Source organism: Nycticebus coucang, chromosome 1 (assembly GCF_027406575.1).
Source record: "Nycticebus coucang isolate mNycCou1 chromosome 1, mNycCou1.pri, whole genome shotgun sequence".
NCBI classification, from domain to species: Eukaryota; Metazoa; Chordata; class Mammalia; order Primates; family Lorisidae; genus Nycticebus; species Nycticebus coucang.
In genome coordinates this window covers 55,087,364-55,102,519 of record NC_069780.1, presented here as the reverse complement: position 1 = coordinate 55,102,519, position 15,156 = coordinate 55,087,364, and the positions used below count along the sequence as shown (strand labels likewise).

Genomic DNA, 15,156 nt, shown 5'->3' with positions numbered 1-15,156 from the left:
AACCTGCATATTGTTATTAGCTGGGCATGGCGGCTCATGCCTGTAATCCTAACACTTTGGGAGGTCAAGGCAGGAGGATCGCTTGAGTTCAGGAGTTTGAAAGCAACCTGAGCAAGATCCAGACCCCTCTCTACTAAAAATAGAAAAATTACTTGGGCAATGTGGTAGGTACCTGTAGTCCCTACTACTTGGGAGTCTGAGGCAAGAGGATCACTTGAACCCAGGACTTTGAGGTTGCTGTGAGCTAAACTGATACCAAGACCAAGCCATTCTCACCTGGGCAACAGAGTAAGACTCTTTCTCAACCAAATAAATAAATATAAGTAGTTTTCTATTAACATCAGAGTGACTCTGGTCTACTTTGAGGGGCTGGAGGGGATGTAGGACCTGGAGAAGGCAATAGAAGGAATTAAGAGATCATGAGAAAAGGAGACAGAAGTATCTTTATGCCTCTACCTCACTTTAGGGAGATGCCACCAACACAAAACATGAATTTCAGTTTAATCTATTTTGTCCAGTTGGATCTCAATGCACTATTCTACTCTATAAGTAGTTTACCTTGATAAGCAAGATAATATGTTAAATCAATGCTTTAAAGAATTTTAAAGAGAAAGAAAGAAAAGGAGGGAGGGAGGAAGAAAATGAAGAACAATTTACAAGCATTTTTTATGTGCTAGACCCAGTGCTAGGCATGTTTAAGAATGTACTTATTTATCACATCCTTATGTGAAATAAATACAATTATACTTATTTTACTGATGAGGAAACTGAATGGAGGTTAGAGCTTACTTTCCTTTTAAGTATTCTTACCACTTAACTGTCATAATAAGATTGAATAAAAATATACAAGACATGCACATCAAACATACCAGATGACATTAACAATAGAAAAGCCATTTAATGTAATAAAGATTAATCAAAGATTCAAATTAATTCTGTCAGACTAGAGCACTGTACTAAAATCAAGCATTAGATACAGAGTTAGATGGATAAGATGGAAATCCTACAGTTAGCTACAAATACAGAAAGAGAACTAGTTTGAATGGAGTTTGTAAGAAAACAATTTTATGGAGTCAGTTGTCTGCTAGCATAATACAAGCCAAGAGTAGATGGTAACAGTGTGAACAGGACAATTCTTAAACATTTCATGATGATCTTACCTTATTAGACTTCTTTCCAACACTTGTCATTAAAGATATTTTTAAAAATTCTCTTCTCTTTTGGCTTCTGTTACATCTGATTATCTTTCCATCTCTGAAGCAGATCTTTATTAATGTTAAAACTAATAATATGTACCCTTATTTATTAAGGGTTCTATGCTAACTAAATGTATTACTATTATTTAATCCTTCCTTTTAACTGTGCTAATGAAATAGGTAAGATTATTTTCTCCATTTTACAGATAAGAAAAGGTTGAGAAAGCCTAAGTGATGGCCAGGTGTGGTGGTTAATGCCTGTAATCCTAATACTCTAGGAGGCCAAGGTGGGAGGATCACCTGAGCTTAGCCAGATGTTGTGGTGGGCACCTGTAGTGCCAGCTACTCAGGAGGCTGAGGCAGAAAGATTGCTTGAACTCAGGAGTTTGAGGTTGCTGTGAGCTAGGCTGATGCCATGGCGCTCTAGTCTGGGCAACAGAGTGTGACTCTGTCTCAAAAAGAAAAAGAAAAACCCAGGCTGGGTGCAGTGGCTCACACCTATAATCCTAGCACTCTGGGAGGCCAAGGCAGGTGGATTGCCCTGAGCTCACAGGTTTGAGACCAGCCTGGGCAAGAGCAAGACCCTGTCTCTAAAAACGGCTGGGCATGTGGTAGGCCCCTGTAGTCCCAGCTACTCGGGAGGCTGAAGCAAGAAAATCACTTGAGCCCAAGACTTGAAGGTTGCTGTGAACTATGACACCCTCTAAAGAGGGCAACAAAGTGAGTCTGTCTCAAAAAAAAGAAAAACCCAAGTGATGTTCTTGTCATTGGACAGCTAATGACATTAGCAGGGCCCAACCCAGACAATCTGACAGAACACTTGCTTTTAACCACTGCACTCTTCTGCTCCAGCTCAGGTTTTTTCAGAGCTTCTTTTTACTTTGCTCATTCCTTAAGTGTCACCATTCCTAGAGTCCTGTCCTTAGTCTCAGCTCATCTGATTCTGTTAGGTAGTTAGGAATCCCCTCCCCTGGAGAAGGACAGGTTCCCCAGGCTGCCACCTTGGTGCCTTCCACCTTAATTTTGCCCCAAGTGATCACTCACACCTGGGGAGGAGGGACTGTGCCATCCACCATCAGTACTTAGCTTGCCAACAACAAAAGGACGTGGAAGAATCTCAAGCCTAGCAACAGGTACAATGCGTCCTAAAGGTGACCTAGCACAGTCTTAAAGATTAATTATCATGTGGTGCACACCTCAGAGGCTCATGGGAGGTTGCGTGTGCAGTGAGACTCTGGTTCCACGGTGACCTCTGAACAACAGCAAGGTAGTCCTGCCGCAGGTGGTGTAGAGAACCACCCACCATAAGCTTTGTCTCTTTGCCTACGTGCCCTATGAATGGAGGCCTGATCACTGTATCTTGCTCTGTAAACTTTGTTTCATAGTTGTCTTACTTTGGGGTGTCAGGTCATTCTTTGACCAATGGCACTCTGAGAACCGAGGACCCAGGAAGCTGCCTGAAACCCTGACATTTTAGGACACAGGCAGTTGCTTTGAAATCCAACAACTCCGTTGCCTTGTTGATTAATCACCAGTAGTCATGGGCCTTCAACATCCGAGAAGCCTTACCATGCCCAAAACCCACCAGCGCTTACTCTGTCCCCTGCCTTCCTTGCCAGTAGGAGCCTCTATAAAAAAGGCCCCTCCCAGCCCCAACCTTGGCTATGAATCACTGGGAGAGTCAGTTGAGGGATTTTGAGAAAGGTTAACCTGGCTTTCACACAAAAATATTCATTAAAGGAAAATTTCTCTTCCATCACATTGTTCTGTCTGCATGTGAACCAAGGCAGCTGTTTCAGAGCCTTTAACAATTTTCAAGAATGTAAGGGTTTCTGAGGCCAAAATGTTTGAGAACTGCTACCCAGTCTATCCTCCTCCACCGGGATTATTGCGACCATTTCCTAAATGGTTTTGTTACGCCAATCTGTTCATGGCCAACTCCAATAACCCCATTCTCTACCTTGCTATCGGGGTGATCTTCTTTTTCTTCTTCTTTTTTTTGCAGTTTTTGGCTGGGGCCGGGTTTGAACCCACCACCTTCAGTATATGGGCCACTGCCCTACTCTTTTGAGCCACAGGCACTGCCCCATGGTGATCTTAAATGCTAATCAGATCCCCTGTTTAATCCTTCAATGGCCATGATGCTTTTAGCATAACATCTAGCAGCCTACTTCTTTAATTTTATTTGTACCTCTCTTCTCACACACATCCTTCATCCCAGCCGCTCACATTTCATTAATGTTTTCAGTTAGAAATGGTGTTAGAGGCTAGGTACAGTAGCTCACACCTGTAATACTAGCACTCAGGGAGGCTGAGGTGAAAGGATTACTTGAGGCCAGCATTTCAAGACCAGCCTGAGCAAGAGCTATACCCTGTCTCTACCCAAAATAGGAAAAATTAGGTAGGCATGGTGGCATGTACCTGTAGTACCAGCCACTTAGAAGGCTGAGGTAGGATGATCCCTTGAGTCTAGGAGTTTGAGGCTGCAGTGAGCTGTGATGGTGCCACTGCATTTTACCCTGGGTAACAGAGTAACCTTGTCTCAAAAAAAAAAAAAAAAATGCCATCTAGAAATGGTGCTGCTTGCTTCCATGATTCCTGCCTACTCTGGTTGTTTATTTTTTCCCCTTTTGTCTTGAGAGCAGAGGACATTTAGTACAGTAAATTGGTAACATAGGCAAGGAAAGAGCTAGTTTCCAACAAGTAAAAACAATAGAACCCACCATCCATAGCAAGTCCTAGATCTAGAGAAACAGGAGGAGATGGTGTCACCAGATCCCAAGGGTCAGGGTGACTCAAGAAAATCTGGAACCATAATGTGCCTATTCTGCAGGTTTGGGGACCATGACCAAACATGGTCTTCCAAAGTTGAAGTTCCTCACTTGCTCTTAACGTCAAAACTCAGCCTGGTCTGAGCCTTTCCTCATCCTCTAGCTAGCAATTTTCTGTTTGTCCTTTAAAATTCAACTCAAGAGTTATTCTCTTTAGGAAGGTATCTCTGAGCCCTACCTATCTCTCCTGTGCTTCCAAAGCATCTTTTAACATAGTGGTCATTAGAAAGTACTCTGACCACTGTTTTATCCACTGCCTCCCTCCCAACCCCAAACATTAAATTCTTTGAGGGTGGAATGGCATCTTCTTATCCTTGTACTGCTTGAGGTCAGTACAGTATCTGACTACAGTGTTGGGAGCTGTTATATGTACTCAGAAAGTATTTCCTGAACATATTAATTAACTAATTAACTCTAAGATAAGTTGCTTCTGACATGGGTCCAATTTTCGGAAGCATTTGCTTTGCTTTTTATGTGTCCCAAAAGGCCTGGGCTGGAGAACAGTATGGAGGTCCCGTAAAAATCTAAAAATAGAATTATCATGACCCAGAATTCTTACCACTAGATATATAGCCAAAATAAAGAGAAGCAGGGAGCCAAGAAGATACCTGCACTCCTATGTTTATTGCAGCAGTATTCATACCAGACAAAATTTGAAATCAGCCTATGCATCCACCAATGGATGAATGGATTAAGAAAAGGTGTTACATATATACAATGGAATGTTATTCAGCCATAGGAAAAAAATGAAATCCTGTCAACATGGATGGAACTAGAGAACATTATGTTAAGTGAAAAGCCAAGTATAGAGAGACAAATCTTGCATGTTTTCACTCATATGTGGGAAATAAAATTTAAAGAATTGATTTCATAGAGATAGAGATTAGAATGATGGTTACCAGGATGGTTACCAGATAGCTAATGGATGCAAAAATATATTTAGAATGACCAAGACATAATATTTGATAGCACAACAAGGTGACTATAGTCAACAATATTGTTGTGTATTTTAAAATAACTGAAAGAATGGTATTAGAATGTTTGTAACACAAAGAAATGACAAATGCTTGAGGTGATGGATACCACAGTTATCCTGACTTGATTATTACATTGTTTGCCTATATTAAAACATCACATGTACCCATAAACATATACAACTATTGTGTCACCATGATAATTGAAATTTTAAAAACCCACAGTAAAATTTTCCTTACAGCTTTTGGCAGCACCTGTGGCTCAAAGGAGTAGGGCGCCAGCCCCATATGCTGGAGGTGCAGGTTCAAACCCAGCCCCGGCCAAAAACTGCAAAAAAAAAAAAAGAAAGAAAGGCTTCTGCAGCTTCTGTATTCCAAAACAGGATAGGCACAATAAAAAGCAAAAAGCAAGACAAACAAAAGGCCTGAGCTGTGCAGGACCCTTTTCTTCTTTTATTTTTTGGAGATAGAGTCTCACTGTATTGCCCTTGGTAGAGTCCTGTAGCATCACAGCTCACAGCAACCTCCAACTCTTGCCTCAGTTTTTTTTATTTTTTATTTTTAGTAGAGATGGGGTCTCACTTTTGCTCAGGCTAGTCTCGAACTTATGAGCTCAAGCTATCCACCCACCTCAGCCTCTCAGAGTGCTAGGCCCAGCCAGGACCCTTTTCTTCTTATGCCCTTTCTATCTTCTTCCTGGCACCCTTGACAGGAAATCTTCTTTAAATTCTTAGCTGCTCCTTTGTCCTGGAGAGGACAATTTAATTTCTTTATACCTGCTTTCTGGAGCCCCAGACTCACACCTCCCTTCAAACTGCATCTCCTGGAGCAGAAGTCTCAGGAGTCGTTTCCTTATTCTTACCCTCAGAAGACTTTAATTTTAAGAACTTGCCTTCAAAAAGAAGCCAAAATTCTTTTTCCTCTTTTGTCAGTCTTCTACCTTTTGTGCTTTTTCTTTTTCTTTCTTCTTCTTCTTTTTTTCTTTTTTTGAGACAGAGTCTTACTATGTCGCCCTCAGTAGGTACCGTAGCATCACAGCTCACAGCAACCTCAAACTCTTGGGCTTAAGTGATTCTCTTGCCTCAGCCTCTCAAGTAGCTGGGATTATAGGTGCCTGCCACAGGGCCCAGCTATTTTTTGTTGTTGCAGTTGTTATTGTTGTTTAGCTGGCCGGGGCTGGATTTGAACCTGCCCAGCCTCAGTGTATGTGGCCAGCGCCACCCTGTTGTAGTTTTTTTTTTGTTTGTTTTGAATTGGCAGTCATTATCTCCTCAGCATCTATTTTCATTTTGTTTTAATATTATTAAAATAGAATTTTTAAGAATCTTAAGACACATAGAATCCTGCCATGTGGTACTTACCATACACTGCCTTACACTGTTAATTATCATTTTATGTTGTTTGTCTCATCCTTCAACCGGATTTACTCTCTGAGGACAATCAGGGTTTCTTGCTTGTCTTTGTTTGCCTAGTTACATCTCTCAGAGTCTTAAATATAAACATTGTAGGATAATATTTAGAAATAAACATATCCTACATCAAGCACACAAAGTGAACTCAGTGTGAATTTAAAATGACTTTCTATTCTTCCAGAGGCTTAAGGGACCTGGGCCCCCCTGGGACACATGCAGAGTTGGCTTGCCTGGAGTTAAAAATTCCACAAGCCAATTCTCTGAAGTTGTGCACCCCGTGAAGCCTGAGATCAAAGGGCATGACGCCCTTCCTCAGAGATACGGGCCAGAGAGTTGACATATGTTAACAACATATTGTCAGAGGTCTATAGGTGCTCTGCCCTGAGGAAAGACACAGTTGTTACTTCATACTGAGTAAACTGAGTGAACACTTGAAGATACTCTTCTATTAACTCTGTTCCCCTGTGGCTACTTTCTTCTTTGTGATCTTTATTTAGATACCTGGCCAGAGATTAGTCAGTGTCTAGAAGATGTTTACTGCAAAAGTGATTGTGTTGATATGGTAATAGGCTATTTCCTTTCAAGTTAATTTCAGATAGGTAAAATGAGGTAATGGTGAAACTAACAGATGATAGATTCAGCGTGTACGTGACTAGAAAGGTATAAAATCAAAACCCTGAATAAAGAATTTTGCTACACGTCATCCCATACCATGTAGTCTGTTTCTTGACTTAATAATTACAGGAGCGAGTTTATACCCACGGCAAAGCTGCTCTTCATTCGAGTCTCCGGTCACACAACAAACATCCATTAAACATGTGTGTGTGATTGATATGTTTCAGAGTAACCTGAAACACCGGTTCCTCTGGGCAGGCATGGGAACCCTCTCAAATTAGGTCAGTTAAGAAGAGCTACAACAGACCACTTCAGATATCCCCGGACGTAAGGGAAGCACACTTAGACCATATGGGACGTGGAACTGGACATTCAGGACCCAAGTCCTTTCAACCCCTTGGAAACCTGTGGCTGCAGGTGTGTGCTTCTATCTATATGTCACCTTTCTCAAGCTTCTTTGAGTAGACTAACTTTCTTTTCATTTTGTCATCTCCATTCCCTAAAGATATAATTTTACCTTTGTCTTTGGTTTATAGTTGCCAGACCATGTATTGTTTTTTGTTTTGTTTTGTTTTTGTTTTTTTGTTTGTTTTTTGCAGTTTTTGGCCTGGGCCAGGTTTGAATCTGCCACCTCCAGTATACGGGGCTGGTGCCCTACTCCTTTGAGCCACAGGTGCCGCCCGACCATGTATGTTTTCATAAGAAAGCCATTGGAGATTTACTGACAAAATCTCGTGGATTTTTTTTATTTGTTAGCTTTTTGAGACAAGGTTTTACTCTATTGCCTAGGGTAGAGTGCAGTGGCATAATCATAGCTCACTCCATATGCAAACTCTTGGACTCAAGTGATCCTTCTGCCTCAGCCTCTGGAGTAGCTTGGACCACAGGTGCATGCAACCATACTCAGCTAAATTTTGAATTTTGGGTAGAGACAGCCTCTCAACGTCTTGCTCAGGCTGGTCCCAAACTCTTGGCCTCAAGCCATCCTCCTGCTTCAGCCTTCCAAAGTGTTAAATTATAGGGATAAGGCACCATGCCCAACCCTGATGGGTGTTTTAAAAATCTCTGAGGCCAGGCCTGGTGGCTCATGCCTGTAATCCTGGCAATCTGGGAGGCTGATGCTGGTGGATTGCTTGAGACCAGGAGTTTAAGACCAGCCTAAGCAAGAACGAGACCCCATCTCTACTAAAAATAGGGAAAAAAAGCTAACTATAGGTGGCAGGCACCTATAGTCCCAGCTATTCCAGAGGTAAGGCTAGAGCCCAGGAGTCAGAGGATGCTGTGAGCTATGATAATGCCATGGCACTCTATCCAGGGTGACAGAGTGAGACTTTGTCTTAAAAAAAAAAAAAAAAAAAAAAATTAAATAAAATAAAATAAAAATCTCTCTCTGGCTGCCATGAAATAGATATAGGGAAGAAAGGGTTATTTCTGTTTAAGAGGTCATAGTAATAGTTCAGGTGAGATGTGATTGTGAGTCAGACCAGAATGATGCATAGGAATGGAAAAAGTGGATGAATTAAGATATTTTGAAGGGAAATCTAGTGAAACTAATGGATTGGGTGTGAAGTGTGAAAGAAGAAGAGAATTAGCATGAATGCTAGATTTCTGTTTGGGCAGCTGGGCAGTTGATGGGGTTTTCCATCTTATCCATATCATTTTTTTTTTTCAGGACAGAGTCTTGCTCTGTTACCCAGGCTTAAGTGCAGTGGTGTCATTATAGCTGGCTGCAACCTCAAATTCAATTGATCCTCCTGCCTCAGCCTCCTGAGTAGCTGGGACTACAGGTGTGTGCCCCGTGCCTGGATAATTTTTCTGTTTTTAGTAAAGATGGGGTCTCACTCTTGCTCATGCTGGCTTCCAACTCCTGAACTCAAGCAATCCTCCTGCCTTGGCCTCCTAGAGTGCTAGGGTTATAGGTGGGAGCCACCGTGCCCAGCCATTAACATTGTGTTTGATAACTGAATAACTACACTGCAGGATTAAGAACTTTGCTTACGTATTAACAAAATTTTCAAAGCCAGAAAAGAAAATATTATCTGTATTGAATTTTCAGAAGATCTAGGCCCAAGAGCCCACCTGCAATGGGTTACAGTGTTGCGACCTTGGGCAAGACACTTTTTTTTTTAGACGGAGGCTCACTATGTTGCCCTCTGTAGAGTACTATGGCGTCACAGCTCACAGCAACCTCCAACTCTTGGGCTTAAGCAATTCTCTTGCCTCAGCCTCCCAAGTAGCTGGGACTACAGGCGCCTGCCACAACGCCCAGGCTATTTTTTGGTTGCAGTTGTCATTGCTGTTTAGCTGGCCTTGACCAGGCTCAAACCCGCCAGCCTTAGTACATGTGGCTGGTGCCATAACCACTGTGCTATGGGCGCTGAGCCTGAATTTTCTTTACTTTTACATATATACTTTCCTACAAGGGATAATTGTGCAAAAAGTAGCTCTTTGCAAACTCCAGACTATCCCCTTAAAGAAAATGATAAGTAGTTTTCTCCTCTCCAGAACACCAGCCTTATGTGTTTTCTGCTGGTGGAATGATCTCTTAGGGCTGACATTTTGTCCCAAGGCTTTGTGACTCTGATTCTCCCCTTAAGAGATTGCTGTGAAAAGGCAGAGAACCACAGGGTGCTGTTCAAGAGGCACACCTGGTCCTCTTCCTCTTCCTCATCAAGGGCTGTGGGCAAGAGGAGAACTGGCATCTGCCTACTGATGCTGAGATTTGTTTTGAAGCGTTCAAAGAGAAAGTGAATGCTCAGGGGAAGCTTTCAATTTCTCTCGACTTACAAAAGTTGAATGGCAAGAGCTATCTCTTTACCATTAATCACCAGTTCTAGTGTGAAGCCAGCCAACTTCAGAGAGTTAGTTAAAAGAGGTGACTAATGACTTAGCTCTCTCCTTATCTCACTCTCTCCTCAGGTTTGATCTCACCAGACACTCAGGCTGCACTTACCCACTTTAACAGGAGCTCTTCCAATGTGCTGTGGTGTCCAGGGAGTTCTGTGTTTAAAGGGGCCCGTCCAGTACCTTTGTCCAACTGACTGATAAGAAACTTCAATGCCCAGCCTGGGACATAAGTGGGGCAGAAGGTGGAAGAGTGAACATACTGTATCTCCATAAATGTCCAACTTGATCATAATGATTTAGGCATGACCTAGAATCCCTTGGAGGTCTTGATCATTTTAGTTTCAAATGACCCTTATTATATAGAGAATCTTTTTTGAAGTTAGTTCTTCTAAAAATCTGCTTTTGGTCTCTACTCAGTGAGTTCTGTAAGTACTTATTTTAGAGATAAGCTTTCATGGCTATCCCTATTGTTCCAGCTTCAGCGATTGAAACATCCAAGACTATGTTTTGATTTTACTTCTTTGTAGTTATTTTATCTTGGATCTTTCTGAGTCTTAGATTATATTGAGCAATTATGGTTGCTTTTCCACAGATTCACCACATAACCCCTGATTATCTATAAACCAGGTATTGCTCTCTCCATGATATTCCAACAGACCTTCTTGTTCAAATCACACAGATTTCCAATGATGCCCACCCTCCTTCGCAAACACAGGGCTCCCTCTGCCCCCCTCTGCACACTCCCAGGGGGCCCTTTGCCAACTCCAGTCAGGTATATCTTCAGTAATGAAGTCAAGAGGGAAAAATTAAGTATGGAAATATATCCAGTTTATATCAATAGACTTGTTTAACTATCTGAGGCTGTACTATGTATCTCAAAGTAGAAGTGTGTTGTAGTGTTTAGTAAAGTAGTGCTTATAATCCATTGAGCTTTCAAAACAGCCCTTTCCTAGTGAGTCTACATTGAGAAGTGGGGTTAAGTTGCCTGAGTATCTTTTTGTGATAATTACAGGACTTGTAGATAAGCATGAGTGAATTGGCAAAGTTCTATAACTAATAAAAACACACACACAAAAAAAACTATAATATCAATTGCTTCAAGATTACTCCTCAGAGAACAATTAAATGTTCCTGATCAGCCAGTTTTGAATCCAAGCTAGCACTTAGGGAAAGATACTTTTCAAGTGACATTTGGCTCAACATTCCTGTAATAAAAGGCACAATTATGTTATTCAGAAGTTTGGAACTTATAGTAAATGAACTAATAAAAGGTAAATGTCATGAATTTTAGAATGTACTTAATAATTAGCTAATTATTTTGCCAGCCAGGCTAGATAGTGCTTTTATTTATCAGAATCTCATATATAACATTATAATTCTGTACTGAACTCCAGGAACACATTGACATTTATTCAATGAATGTATGTTAAATATCTCCTGGGTATCAGGTACCATCCTAGGATCAGGAGTGAAAAACCCCAACAGATAATCCTGTCTAAACATTTTTGCTCAGAGATCCTGTAACTAGAGTCACTAATATTATTTCAGATTGGTTAAAATTCAATTTCCAACCAGCTATATGGTTACATTACCTACTCAAGGTACTACAACATCTGCCCTCAACTTTGGCAAGCTCACTTACAACAGGAAAGGAAGAGAAGAAAAACACTTTTGATGTCCCAGAGCAAAGACTTCGTCTGTGTTTAGCAAAACCCAAATTGTCTCAGCTAGAAGACAGGAAAGGAAACTCTTTCTGTTACTCGCTGAGGGAGAAGGGAGCTGAAATCTGGGCATAATCTTATAAGATATTTCATTGTTGACCACTGATTTCACAACGCCTTTTTAAAAAGCTTTAGATTTATAGAAAAATTAAGACGATAGTACAGAGGGCTCCCATACCACCACTACCCACCCCCATTTTCACCTGTTATTGACATCTTACGTTAGTACTGTATATGCTATAGTTAATGAACCAATACTGATACATTATTAATATCTGAAGTCCAGATTTATTTAGATATTCTTACTTTTATCTACTGCCCCCTTTTTAGTTCAAAGATACCACATTTTATTTTATTCACTTATTTATTTTTTGAGACAAAGTCTCACTATGTCACCCTGGGTAGAGTGCCGTGGCATCACAGCTCACAGCAACCTCCAACTCTTGGTCTTAAGCAATTCTCTTGCCTCCCAAGTAGCTGGGACTACAGGCGCCCACCACAATGCCGGGCTATTTTTTGGTTGTAGGTGTCATTATTGTTTGGCAGGCCCCAGGCCAGGTTTGAACCTGCCAGCCCCGGTGCATGTGGCTGGTGCCCTAATCACTGAGCTACAGGCACTGAGCCTCAGACTTTGTTTTTGATGACCTTAACAGTTTTGAGGAGTGCTGGTTTTGTCTGATGATTAGGCTGGGTTTATGGGGTATTGGGAAGATTATTGGACTCCAGTGCCGGTCCCTCCCTCCCTCCTGTCCCTCCCTTCCTTCCTTCTGTAGTACTATACATGCTACAGTTAATGAACAAATTTCCTTCCTTCCTCCCTCCTCCCTCCTTCCTTCCTAAGTCAGGTACAGTGCCATAGCTCACAGCAACCTTAAACTCTTGGGCTTGAGCAATCTCCCTGCCTCAGCCTACCGAGTAGCTGGGATTACAAGCATGTGCCACCACACACAGCTAGCTTTTTTTTTTTTTTTCTATTTTTAGTAAAGACAGGGTTGCACTCTTGTTCAGGCTGGTCTCAAATTCCTGAGCTCAAGTAATCTGCCTGCCTCAGCTTCCCAGAGAGCTAGGATTATTGGCATGAGCCACCACACCTGGCCCCCTGTGCCATTGCTACATCTCTTAACATGATTTATGACTGTTGACATTGCCCTCGATCACCTGGCTAAGGTAATGTCTGTGAGATTTCCCCAGTGTAAAATTACTCTTTATCCTCCTTTCCATGCCACACTCTTTGGAAGAAAGTCACCATGTGTAGCCTGCACTTAGGAGTTGGGTGTTACACTCCCCCTGATTACGGGTGGAGTATCTACATAAGTTATTTGTAACTCTTCTACAGGAGAGCACCAGAGATTTGAGTTTTCCTTGACTTATTAATTTATTCAATCATTTATTTATGTCAGTATGGATTCATGAATATTTACATGTTGAGTTGTAATCCAATGTTACTTTGTTATTCTGTGGCTCAAATTGTTCCAGCTCTGGCTATTGGGAGTTCTTTATTTGGCTCCTGCATCCTTTTAACATCCTCCCATCAATGTCAGTTTTTTTGTTGTTGTTTTTTGTTTGGGGGGCTTGTCACGACAACTTTTTATTTTAAGAAAGAATCTTTAATCAGTCGATCTCTAACATTGAGATTCAGGCAGAATGAGAGGTGCTTGTTGTTTAGGTATCTGGATCTAGTTTTTCAAATTGTGACGAAGGTGTCCATGAACTTAGGCTCATCCCAAGAACCATCTCTGCCATCTACCTTGCACCCTGCCCTTGCCCGGGCACGGGAAAATGAGTTAATCATATTCCTCATTTCACGGCACATTATCATTATTAGTCTGTGCAAGATTTTGCTCTTCTTCTACTTATTATCTTTTATCCCCATATTCCATTTTGATCCCTGCCCTTACTCCCCAGGAAATCATTCTTCTTTTTTGAAACAGGATCTTGCTCTGTCACCAGCTGGAGTGTAGTGGTATCATCATAGCTCACTGCTACCTCGAATTCCTGGGCTCAAGTGATCCTCCTGCCTCAGACTTCCAAGTAGCTATATAGCCTGGTGGGCAAAATAATTATCCCCTAATTTTTAATGTATGCCCCACACCTGGTTAATTTTTCATTTTTTTTTTTTTGGTAGAGACAGGGTCTTACTCTTTCTTGCTCAGGCTGGTCTCCAACTAGGCCTCAAATGATCCTCCCACCTAAGCCTCCAACAGGGATAGGATTACAAGGTGTGAGCAATTGCACCCAACCAGGAAGCTATTCTAATGGGTATTATTTTGGTTGTATGTGCAAAATGTATCTGGTTTTGTACTCAGGTATTCTCAACTTACACAAATAATGGTGTATTATATGTTTCATTCTTTTCTTACACAGCTATATTTTTAATGTTCTAAAAAAAAAATCTAACTGGTATTTTTATTAGGATTGTACTGAGTTTATGGATACATTTTGAAAGAATTGAGTGATTTATAATTATTTCATATTTCTTTTCCTAACATACTGACTTAATAAAGGAATGTTCCTATATCTCTTCTATCAGTATCTGGACAATCTGTGCTATTTATTTGTCTATTAAAAGTGAAAATGTAATTGAATAGTCATAAAAGTAGATAGAATTGGTTTCAAAACACTAAATAGATGGCAAAGAAATCAGAAGTGAGAGTTTAAAAAGAGGCATTTCACTGTGCTGAAAAATATGACTTACTACATAAAATACCAATAAATATAGTTATTAAGAAAAAAGAAAAAAAAGTAAAAAATAAAAAGAGGCATTTATTAAACTCATAATTATTCTCAGTGCTATGCTAGATTCTGTACCAAAAAAAAAAAAAAAGACATAAATGTGTATATCACATTATTTGGGGACTCACATTTAAACAGATAACACTAAGTGAATAAACATGGGCAAGATTTAACACAACAAAAACCAAACTAATCAGAGAAAAGACTAATGTGTTTCTAGCATATGAAAGTGCAGACTTAATAAAGGAATGATCCTATATATCTTCTGTCAGTGCCTGGAATTACAGACACAGTGGCTTATGCCTGTAATCGGTCCTAGCACTTTGGGAGGCTGAGGTGGGAGGATAGTTTGAGGCCAAGAGTTCCAGACCAGCCTAAGCAACATAGCAAGACCCCATTTCTACAAAAAATAAAAAACTCAACTGCTTAACTGGGCACAGTAGCATTTGCATGTTGTCCTAGCTAATTGCAATGCTGAGGCAGGCTTGAGCCCAGGAATTCAAGGCTACAGTGATGTTATGAATGTTCCACTACACTCCAGCCTGGCAACAGAGTAAGATCCTGACTCTAAAAAAAAAATTCAGACAAACAAACAAAAGTGCAGAGTAAATGTATATTGGGGGTGAGAAATGAAATAGTGAGAAAAGAAAGGAGAGACAGCCATGGCAGAGAAAGTGTCTGAAGGTAATAAAATTTATTTTTAGCCAGAAAAAGTAAGTTCAAAAGTATATAGATAGATTCCTATTTATGTTAAAAAGGAAAAACAAATCCTCTAGGAAGGTGTCTATATTTTTTCTTGTATATATGTTAAATATGTCTGGAAGGAT

At 40.7% G+C, this 15,156-nt stretch overlaps 1 long non-coding RNA gene across 1 annotated transcript in view; it reads left to right on the top strand.

Annotated features, from left to right (window-relative positions):
• The window catches only part of LOC128577757 (uncharacterized), a 34,147-nt gene extending 23,340 nt beyond the window's left edge, over window positions 1-10,807 (top strand). Inside the window, exons 5-7 of the long non-coding RNA XR_008377626.1 lie at window positions 7,287-7,445; window positions 8,701-8,815; window positions 9,948-10,807. This is a non-coding gene — a long non-coding RNA (uncharacterized LOC128577757). The remainder of the gene's footprint in view (window positions 1-7,286; window positions 7,446-8,700; window positions 8,816-9,947) is intronic.
• Window positions 10,808-15,156: the final 4,349 nt, after the last annotated feature.